We start from the raw sequence: 12505 nt of genomic DNA, 5'->3' as shown, positions 1-12505 counted from the left end.
GGCAGTATAGACAGAAGATCAACCTCTCAGTAGCTTGAGCTGATGAGCTCGAAACAATATGTAATCTTCGTATGTGTAGTGTCAGCTTTTAGCCATTCAGATAGTTTCACAGGATCTGGTGCTTTGATCTGATACAAACTCTCTTTGTAGTGTACCTAGGACAAGAACTTGTTGTGCATCCCTTGAGAATGCATCTCGTTTTTATTTGCCCAATGAAATCTACATGATCTGCGTCTTCAGAGTCCTTTCTGGTGGGATGCCTTCGTCACTCATCTCAGAAGACGTATCTCAAGTATGATTAACAAGCATGACATCTTCCTCCCGCCTTCTCTGAGATAAACCCTCAGATAAAGAAAATTTTAGAATACTTCCAACAAAGTTGCTATACATTAAATAGGGCATATCGAGTCACTTTGTGGCATGACGGCCTCAACTTTCACCCAGGTGATCCTCTTCAAGGCTAAACTTTAAGCAACAACTGAGGAGATTTGTTGTAATAATGTAGACAATAGGCTCAAGTAACATAACCAACAACAGGCTTAAGCAATATTTTTTAATTATCTAGTAAGTGCTGAAGACAGGATACTTGTCTGCGTTAAATAGAAATCCTTGTATAGTTATCTTATTTATTTTACAAAAATCCCTATGAAAGTATTCAGTTCCATTATAGTAATAAATGAAGCTAAAGATTTTCCAAATTCCAATCAAACTCAAGAGATTTTATAGCATCACTTAAGTAGAGATCGTAGAGATCAGGGTGTCAAAATCATTCCATAAACACACATTATCATGAAGATTCTGATTCAAAAGTTCTTAGATAAGCAACCAATGTGTATGTATATAGGATGTGTGCATATTTGATAATGAGAGGGCGAGCATGCTGCTTAGTACTACACTGGCTCTAGGACAAGGCATAGTGCATCAGTCATGCTTCTGTTAACTGGAAACATAGACGAGAACTAAACCAAAAACAAGAGTTTAAAAGATTGTAAGAAGTATATGAGAGTTAAGTCGTCAAAACATGAATCCTTACGGGAAAAAAAGGTAATCTTAAAGTAGACAATAAGAACTATTTTACAATGCATACTTTAGGTACATAAGAAAGATCATGAACCACTTAACTTATCCAAAGTTACCTTAGATCCTGATACATTAGATCCTGTGCCTGATAAGGGTAGGTGTTGCAGTAAAGAGGTTGTAAATGCATATGCTAAGAAGCCACAATAAACCATTTTGTCTAAACATTTACATGCTTCATCATACTTCTTATTCCGAAGTCATTCACAGACAACACTATTGTAATAGTCACCCATGGGAATTAATACAATGCATTTCACTGCGTGAAATAAAGATGGTGCTTTATCAACATAATGGTTCTTGCAAAGACCATCCAACAAAGTTCTGTATGCAGCAAAAGCTACCTTATGTCTTGATCTTTAATCCTATAGAAGAACGTCAGTACTTCCATAGATTTACCCTTCTGACAGCCTGTGTAAGAAAATGTTGTGTTACATATGTGGGCCTCGAAGCATCACAGGCATGTTTCTGTAAAGATCCATAGGTATGTGCCTGTCCAATTTCAGCTGCCTGCATATGCATCCAACAGAATGGCAGCATATGTGCTACAATCGGGCATTATCCTCCTACTTCTGATGGTCTTCTGCACAGACAATGCTCTGTTCATTTGGCCTTGTAAACAATATGCCTGCATGATAGTATCGTAGGTGACTATATCAGGATATTGACCCCGTCTGTTCATCATCTCAATTATCCACTTTGCGCCGTCCAACTTCCTAAACATGGAATAAGCATCGACCAATATGTCAAAAGTGTACATATTTCAAGAGATTTTCACCTCAATCATATTTTCAAGTAACATATCAACCTCCTATTGAAGTTGCAGAGGACCTGAACAACCGGAGAGTACGTCCGAACATTCGGTAAATGCCTCTTAGAAAGGGCCATAGAAGTATGACCTGTCTTACAAAGGCCATTAATGATGGCACTTTAAGGTTTAAAGTCTTTGAATTTGATAAAATCTGTGAACAAAAGTCTGCCTTCGGCAAACTTTTGTGGAAAAAGAAGCCTCCTGATATATTAAAGGTGATAATATTGACAGATTTGCTTAGGTCACATAAATTTGTTAAGTGAGGAACAGATGCGGTGTCTCGTTCCCTATCAACAATTGCACACAACAGCCGAGTAAAGTCAATAGGATTAGGGAGAGGTTCTGAGCATTTTACCGAACACGACAAGAGCAACTTCAAGTTATTGAACACAAAAAATCATCTTCGAGTTCTGAGCATTTTATCGAACAAAACAATGAGCAACTTCAAGTTGAGCATTTTATCGAACACAACAAGAGTATCTTCAAGTTTGTTGAACCAAATTTTTATCGAACACAAGAAGAGCATCTTCGAGTTTGTTGAACCAAATTTTTATCGAACACAACAAGAACATCTGCAAGTTGAGAATTTTATCGAACACAACAAGAGCATCTTCAAGTTTGTTGAACCAAATTTTTATCGAACACAAGAGCATCTTCAAGTACAGGATTTTATCGAACACAAGAAGAGCATCTTCAAGTTTGTTGAACCAAATTTGGGTCATGTACTTCCGATAAAAGTAAATGTCGTAATAAAAAGGGAGGTTGTAAATGCATCTTCTAAGAAGCCGCAATCAACTATATTATCTAACAGTTTACATGCTTCAGCATCCTTCTTATTCCGAAGACATCCACAAATAATGATATTGTAAGTGCCACCCTCAGGAATTAATACATTGCATTTCATCACCGAAAAGAAAGACACTGTCATATCAACACACTGATTTTAGCAAAGACCGTCTAACAAGGTTCAGTGCATCATTAGATCAAGTTGTATTCAGCACAGCCAATGCTCCATTAGTTTGCCCTCGGGAACAGTACTCCATTTCCTCATTTTCTATCATATCAGAGAATATATCCAAACAAAATAATTAACAAGTACGACAAGTCAAATCATCCATAACTTTTAGAAGTGTGACCAGTCTTGCAAACGACCTCAATCGCCTGTTAGCATTTTATCAAACCCAACACGACCATAGTCGACTTTATCGAAACCATAATTAAATTTCTGAAAATTGCTGTGCGAGATAAGAATGCTAATTAGGGGTCGAAATAATATTAACAGAGACACAAAATGAACAACACTAGTTGGCGATGAGAAAATAAATAAGTGAAAATAAGAACAAACGGTACCTAGTCGTTATCGTGGTGGTGGTGGTGGTGGTGAATAAGAGACTATCTTGAAGAAACACCGCCGAGATAGATTGCAGTCTCTCTTTCAAGATAAACCCTAGGCACTAGTCAGATATGAGCTCGCTGAAAACTGAGTATGCCACGTCTAAAATATTTGTTAAGATTTATTTCCTAAAATAGTCAAGTGCTTCCGTCACTTTATCACTTTTTCTTCCTTTTCACGCTACTTTTACTCCATTATCTCTCTTTTATATATAAAAACGGTTTTTCTATGGTGTGTCCATGGGCACATATTAAGTGCTGAAATCTATGGATTTGGAAGCTTTTGATTGGCTTACACCATCTAATAATGGTGGACCCCCTTGCATTTACAACAACCACACCAATCAAACACCTTTAAATCCATAGATTTTAGGACTTAGCATGTGCCCATGGGCACACACTAGACAAACCCATATAAAAAATCAGTAGGTCCCATCATTTCACCCACTTTTCTTTCTCTTTTCTACTACTACTTTATACATATTTTTTAACCTCCGTGCCCAAACCCACCGTGCCCAACCCCACTGTACAAGAATTGGGTGGGACGGAGGGAGTATCATTTGTTACCGCCTACCGGTTACCACTTACCATATTATATTAATATAGTTTATTTATAACAAACTAAATATTCCTAAAACAACAGGCCAACACTCTCCCTCGGCTCTCTCCAGATTCTTTCCGCGATTTTTTCGATCCAACGGCCACGACTCACGCGTCCTCCAATCGTACTGCTAGGGCTCATCTACGCAGGGTATAGCTTAAGAAGATGGCGATGAAAATGAGGCAAACAGAAGATTTAAAGAGAAGCACAGGAGATTTTGTGTTGGACTCCAATTGGTGAAAGCAAAGAATCCACACGGCTTTGCCCATCCCAGTTTTGTGTCAAGTCTAGCGATGTATCTATATTCGCAACAACAGAAGGGGAGGAAGACAACAACAGGACGATAACGTACCATGTTTTCAAGATAAGCTTCACAGGCCCCTGTTCAATTTATTACAGTAACTGTTGTACTGATTTATATGTTATGGTTGTGTCCCTCGCTTAGATTTCATTGCCCCTCTACGTTTTGACTTTGTTGTTTAGATTCTTTTCCGTTGAATTATCGCCATACCCTACTTTTGCAGCAAAAGCAAGACATGCTAAACGTGGGTGACGGCGACGGTTCTGCTCCGGGATGAGCATGAAATCCGGTGTCAGAAAGGAAGGCGTTAATTGTGCCGCGTTAATTGTGCCTCCTAATTGAGGGCTTTAATTGTGCCTCTTAATTAAGAGCGTAAATTGTGCCTCCTAATTGAGGACGTTAATTGTGCCTTAATTGAAGGTTTTAATTGTGTCTTAATTAAGGACATTAATATTTTATTAATTGTGCCTTAATTGAGAGTTTAATTGTCTCAATTATGAGTAATCATAATTGTGAGAATATTTTGATCAGCACTTGCAATATGCACGTGTTTTTAATAATAATTATTTATTGGATATATATAATCTGTTACATATATCGACTTATATTTTTCTTGTTTTTTCTGTTTTATTTTCAGGGTTCTCAGAAGAAGGCCGGTTTTCTTTTCGGACATTAAAGTTATATTGTCTAAATTTCCCCGGTCATCTTGCATGTCCGACGGTTAGATAATAAACTTTTTTGAAAGAAAGAATTATCACGGTGAATTGCCGACTCATATTCGTTGAGATTTATTCTCATTTTCAAAAAAAAAAATAAAATAAAATATTCCTAAAACAAAAACTAAATATTAATGACATATTATTTTTAAATGATATTATATAATTAATATCATCAAAGCGATTCAACAAATTTTATATAATATATTACAAGTCTGATTTAGTCCACGATTATAACAACTCCACTAGAGATTCTCTTGCTGTGGATATCTTTAATTTTAATATTATTTTATTTTCAAACTTAAATTTTCAATTTTATGTGATAAACATAGAAGTGAAAGCCAATCTACGTCCATATGGAAACTTTGTGACAAAGTATATGTTGCCCAAGTAATATGAGAAACTAACTTAAAGTTAATAAGAAGAAACTAGTTTAATGTCAGATATATACCATAAACTAACGTAAAGTATGACATTAGTTTGAGATATTTTTTTGGTGACTTAAGTTTTGATAAAACTGACTTATAACTCACAAGTCATTCATAAAATCACTTTTTTTGTCACAAAGGAAATAAATTTCATTACTTTCGGAGATCGTTCACAAGTACATAATGAAATTCGGTATGGACATCTCTCACCCTCCAACTACGATCAGCAATGTAATTATTGTACCTCGCTAGATAGTGAGCTACACTGTTCGCTGAACGTTTAACAAATCTAAAACTTCATGTTTTTGTTACTCAAGCCTACAAGTAGATTACGACACTCACTCACTATTTTTCTAAAGTAAGAATAGCAATGGAGCTTCGTATTGCCTGCACAACTTGTAAGCAGTTAGATTCAAGAACTACATTGTTGTAGTCCTTCCTTCAACCAACTCAAATCCTCCCTAATGCTTAACGCCTCAGTCAAATCTGGGCTTATATTACCTCTTCTGCACTTTGACGCTGCTTCGGCTAGCGTTCCATCATGATCTCGAACGACAAAAGCATGGTTGTGTAGGTTAGATATTGTTAAGATGGCTGCATCAGTATTGATTTTAACACGTGCGATGGTGGTTCTAGTGTTCATCCCTGTCTTCTTGAGTGATATAACCCATAAAGGCGTCAAAGGTTTTGTCTTGAACATTTCTCCATTAGTTAAGAATTGTGCTGATTCAATCACCCCGGCTAAATCTAAATTATGTTGATTCCACACCAAATCATTCATGTTCTTTCATAACATCTAGCAAACCATTACTATGATGTGAGTATCTTCTGTGCGTCGTTGATCAAAAACCAGCTGCAACCATTCCGGAAACAAATTAAAATCTCCATGCATTAGAGGAAGATTGAGTCGTGACCAGGTAGACGCAGCAAATGAGCATAGCACCAAAGAATGCATGATATTTTCATTAAGTTCATTGCACACTGGACATATTTAGAGATCTGCACCTGCTTCTAGCTGAGTAAGTCCTTTGTTGGCAAGCAATTCGATGGTGCTCTTCAAAGGAAGTTTTTAACTTTTGGCGGAATTTTCAAATTCCACAGATTCCGCAAAAAACCAGAGTTTGCTTCCAACACTTGATAAGACTTACTCTCCTAAATTATTAAATAAGCAGACTTAATTGGGTACTTGCCTAGCTTTTCTCGTCGCCAATACCATGTATCCTCTACATCATTATTTAGAGGAATTGACAAAATTATGTTGGTATCTCTACTATCAAAGACATCCTTAACGAGATCTTCGTCCCAGCAGTTCGAGTTAATATCTAATAAAGATGAGACCCTCTGATTCTGGATGGACTTATTTTTGGTATGAACATATGGATCACTTACTACGGGCAACCAAGGATATTCTACAATGCTAATAGTCAGCCCATTACCAACTCGACAACATTTCAGGATTGTCTGAGATTTCAGCACACTTCTCCAAACGTAGCTTGGGTTGTATCCAATTTTAGCATTCAAAAAAGAGCCGTCAGGCTAATATCGGGCTTTAAAGACTTTATTAACTAGCTTATCCGGGTATTTTCAGCAGCCTCCACCCCTGATTTCCCAGTAAAGCCACATTAAAATTTCGTACATTTCTAAAACCAATACCTCCCTCTGATTTTTTCTTACACGTCTTATTCCAACTTTTCCAATGAATGCCTCTTTCTTTTGTGAACTTGTCTACCACCAGAATTTACACATTAGCTTTTCCAAATCTTGGCACATATGTAAATGAAGAAGAAAGACACTCATAGCGAAGTTTGGTAAGGATTGGGCTACTATGTTCAACAGCACTTCATTACCATCTTTCAAAAGAGCTTTTTTGTCCCAACCCTCAATTCTTTTGTTCAGTTTATCTTTTATGTACCTAAAGATTGAAGACTTGTTCCTCCCCACAATATTAGAGAATCAATCTGTTACCACTTCATTACCAGCTTCAATCTGTTAGCTAAAACCTTTGATATGACTTTGTACACTACATTACAAAGTAGTTTGTAGGGGTGAACGGATGCGGGTTCGGTGCGGTTATTGGATAAAACCGCAACCGGAACCGCATGTCCTTGGTTTTAAAAATCAAAAACCGCAATCGCAATCTCATCGTCGGTTTTGGTTTTGGTTCCAAAATCTCGGATTCGGTTTCCATCGGTTCGGTTTCGGTTAAAAAACCGCATGAAAGAAAAAACAAGAATTATTATACATGAATAATTAGATCCTTATAATTAAATCGTAAACTTATGAACTGCATGTTCCAGATTAAGCTAATATCTGAACCATTGATTTTTCCTTAGACCACTGATCTCTCCTTCGGATGCAAAAGTTTTTAATATTTAGTAACAGACTCACAGGAATATATATATATATTTATCAAGAAATGATGACTGTTAATTGACAAATATAAAGTTGGGTTGATGAAATTCTATGGATCTTATTAGCTAGTAATATTCTACACATGTAGACGTGTCCTGAATCTCATCTATCTTGGTGCTATTTCATAATGCCTTTCAAGTTTCAGCCTTTTATACATAATATGTCCTCTGGTTATGTCATTAATCCTCCAACCAAGATCAATTTAATTGTGAAAAACTAAGTTGAATTAACTGTGAAGTGGTCTGCATATCTACAAGGATCATATTCGAATAAGTAATAACTAATATACATTTAAGTTTTTATTCTAAAATTTAAATTATAAATATTATAAAAATATTTTAATTATTATAAAAATCGGATCGGTTCGGTTTTTTTCGGATCGGTTTCTAACTATAACCGGAACTGCATAATCGGTTTCGAGTTCGGTTTTAAATTTTCGGTTTCGATTTCGGTTCGGTTATATGCGGTTCGGTTTATAGCGGTTTTTAGTAGTTTCGGATTTATTTGGTTTTTTACTCACCCCTATTACAAAGGGATATAGGTCTTAGATCCGCCATTACCATAGGATTCTGCTTCCTAGGAATGAGAGCTATATTAGTAGGCTGAAGTTGTTCATTGATGATACCTGTGTCGAAGAACTACTTTATTAACTTCACCACATCTACTTTTATTTTTATTGTTATAATTTTAGTAAGTCATCAGTTATAAATAAATCAAGTTTATCCAAACGAACATTTTAAATTCCAAATTTATCACATCAAGTCACGTTATGTCACTTTTTAAAATATAATATTATATGTGGCTCTCACTAAAATATAATATTAATGTGGCTCTTAGTGAGGTAATACGTTAAAAATGATAACAACTCCAATACTCCTCTTTATACTTCTTCCTTGTCATATTTTATTCATATAAATGAGAGAAAAGTAGAAGGAGAAATGTTGGAGATATAATTGGAAGGAAACTAATATTATACTAACCTTAAACCCGTGCAAAACACGGGCGACAATATAATTGTATATTATTATTTATAATATAAATTTTAATATTATTTTATTAGTGTTTTTTTTTTGAAATAATTTTATTAGTGTTTTAGTATCAATGAATTAAAATTTTATTAAATTATATTGATTGGTTGATTATATTCACTCCTAAAAATTTAACTAATTATAAATTATATTTAAAAAAAGAATTGTGGAGTTTTTATCTCTATCTCTTAGTACATGACAAAGTGTTTGTAATTTGAAGAGTATGAAACTGTTTAATGATGTAAGGGGAATAGAACTCTACTTGTTGCATGCAAAACACGGGCGACTATATAATTGTATATTATTATTTATAATTTAAATTTTAATATTATTTTATTAGTATTTTAGTATTAATGAATTAAAATTTTATTAAATTATATTGATTGGCTGATTATATTCACTCCTAAAAATTTAACTAATTATAAATTATATTTAAAAAGGAATGGTGGAGTTTTTGTCTCGTAGTACATGACAAAGTGTTTGTAATTTGAAGAGTATGAAACTGTTTAATGATGTAAGGGGAATAGAACTCTACTTGTTGCATACTTGCAGTTATAAATGAAAATGACCAAACCAAAATTTTGAACGACTACCAATTATACCTATGTTGCCTTATTATATTATATATATACTAGCCTTTAACCCGTGCGAAGCACGGGCGAGTATAGAATTCGTAATTTATTAATTATAATTTAAATTTTAACATCATTTTATTAATATTTTAGTATTAATGAATTAGATTTTAACCAGATTATATTTACCAACTGATTACATTACAAATTATACCAATATCAGTTTATTATAATATAGTATATAAATAATATATAAATTATATTTAAACGAATAATGAAGGAGTTTTTTTTATCTTGTATTACATCACAAGTGTTTGTAATTTGAACAGTATAAAACTCTTTAATATTGTAAGAGCAAGAGAAGTCTACATGTGATCGACTTGTAGTTATAAATAAGATGACCAAACCAAAATTGTGTACGACTACAAATTAAACCTATGTTGGCTTATTATATTATAGTATAGATTATATATACTAGTGTTTTTGCCCGCGCTCCGCGCACGGGCTTTAGATTTTATTGAATTTTGTTATTATTATTTCACAAATACATTTAATAAATAATTATATTTGAATTTTCAAATAAAGTATAAAGTAGGAAGAAAAAAATTATATTAGACATAACTCTCTTATACTTAAGTTTATTATATATCAGAAAATTCAAGTGAAATTATATGTCAAACAATATTAAACTAAAATTATATATCAAACAAAACATTATGTTAATAAGAACATCAAAATTATACGTCAAATCGAATAAATAGATTTGAATGACTATCCACTATAATGATAGTTATACATTTCATGAGGGATTGGGCAGTCACGATTCTACCCGACCCGAGTCTAACTCGTACCGAGTGGATTGTGTTTTACCAAACCCAAATTATAAGGTTTCGGATAAAAATTTGTTTTTAAATCCGAATAATTTCCGGTCCAGGATCGGGTTTGATTTGAACCCGACCTGAAAACTCGGAACTCATTTCGAACCCGAACCCGAATAAATTTATATATATATATATATATATATATATATATATTACATACATACATACATAATATCTTTTATAATATATTTATTATTTAATATATAATAAAATTAAAACAAAATTAAGATATTTATATTTAATATTTTATATATGTTTAATATTATTTGTTGAATAAATAATAATTACTCGTGTAATATCCTTCAAGTTCAGGTTTAAGATTCCTGAATTTTTCAAGTTTGGGTTCGATTTTGGTATTTGCGAAACCAATTTCGACCGGCCCGATTGCTATCTGTAACAGTGATACATATCTACTATGATTAAAATGACCTACATAAAATGTTTAATACGTACTATTGATGACGTAATATTAAAATTTATAAAAATACTTTTTATAATATCTATATCACTATGTTAGAAACTTTAATATATATTATTCCCAAAATTAAAAATTGACATATTTGTGACATAGCTAAATATTAGACGACTCCCGGATATTAAATATGAAATAAAAATATAATTATAAATTTCAATTTTAATTTTTAAACACTTTATTTATATATAAATTAATATAATTAACGCTTAGTTATATGATACATGATAAGCTTAACAATTGTGACAATATATTCAATATAATTATCTTCTTCAATTTTGATTAGTTGTGTACAAATTCAAAATTCAAAAAATGCTATGATCTATGGAATGTAGTTATTGCATTACCATTCAAAATTTAATATAATTGTCAGTCATTGATTACGCCCAATTTTAGGATTTTTAGGACATGTGATTGGTCTAAAATAAATATGGAATATGATATGACACAATTTAAAATAGGTGTTATTGTCATGGACTTTTTTTGAAATATGTGGCATTGATGATTTGGCACTGTTCAGGATTTATAATATAATTTGGGTTCGATTTTGGTATTTGTGAAACCCGTTTCGACCGACCCATTGATTACGCACAATTTTAGGAATCTTAGGACATCTGATTGGTCTAAAATAAATATGGAATATTATATGACATGACAAAATTTAAAATAGATGCCATTGACTTGGACATTTTTTTTGAAATATGTAACATTGATGATTTGGCATTGTTCGGGATTTATAATATAGTTTGGATTCGATTTTAGAATTTGTGAAACCCGTTTCGATCGACCCGATTGCTGTCTCCAAGTAATAGTACATATCTACTATTATTAAGTTGACCTACATAAAATGCTTAATACATACTAATTAATAACGTAATATTATTATAAAAATACTTTTTATAATACTTATATCACTATGTTAGAAAATGTAATATATATTATTCCGAAAATTAAAAAGCAACATATTCGTAACATAGCTAAATTTTTGACGACTTCCGGATATTAAATATTAAATAAAAATATAATTATAAATTGCAATTTAAATTTTTAAACACTTCATTTATTTATATATAAGTTAATATAATTAAAGCGTAGTTATATGATACATGATAAGCTTAACAATTGTGGCAGTATATTCAATATAATTATCTTATTCAATTTTAATTAGTTCCGTACAAATTTAACATTCAAAAAATGTTATGATTATGGAATGTAGTTATTGCATTACCATTCAAAATTTAATATAATTGTCGGTCATTGATTACGCTCAATTTTAGGAATTCAAAGATATGTGATTGATTATTCTGATATGCTTAAATAAATAAGGGAAATTATAATGACTTGGCAAAATCTAAAATATGTGGCATTGAGGTGGACTTTTTTTGAAATATGTGGCATTGATGACATGGCACTGTTCAGGATTTATAATATACATAGATACATAGATTTTATATATAGTATAGATTTCATAAATACAAGTTAAGAGCTATTAGATGCTCTTTATAAGAAAGGAGAGATCATGAATACCTAAAATTTAAAAGAGCTTCCAGGAATTCATTGGAGCTTTAGTTTTTACACTTGATCTTTAAATTTGAAGTAAGCGCTTGTTTAGAGAATCTCTTATGCTCTAGGAGCTATTTCCCTTGACAAGAATTCTAAAAGTGCTTAATGTTTAAAATTAGGGTTTGCAGTTTTGAGAGTCGACTCCAAGTTCTAACCCCCACTTCTCCGCTCTTCATCCTTCATCCCCTCTGATTAATCATCTTCGTTCTTCCATCTTCTCTCGTATTTCTTAGTTTTATCAATAAAACCAA

General features: G+C 32.7%; 1 long non-coding RNA gene across 1 annotated transcript; it reads right to left on the bottom strand.

Moving 5' to 3' along the window:
- Positions 1-1056: 1056 nt before the first annotated feature.
- LOC108228089 (uncharacterized) lies at positions 1057-3406 on the bottom strand. The gene is made up of 2 exons (XR_001808170.2): positions 3239-3406; positions 1057-3123 (listed from the first exon to the last, which is right to left on the bottom strand). It is a non-coding gene; the product is annotated as an uncharacterized LOC108228089 (long non-coding RNA).
- Positions 3407-12505: the final 9099 nt, after the last annotated feature.

This window comes from Daucus carota, chromosome 1 (genome assembly GCF_001625215.2).
Source record: "Daucus carota subsp. sativus chromosome 1, DH1 v3.0, whole genome shotgun sequence".
In the NCBI taxonomy this organism is placed as follows: Eukaryota; Viridiplantae; Streptophyta; class Magnoliopsida; order Apiales; family Apiaceae; genus Daucus; species Daucus carota.
This window is presented reverse-complemented; position numbering and strand designations above follow the sequence as displayed.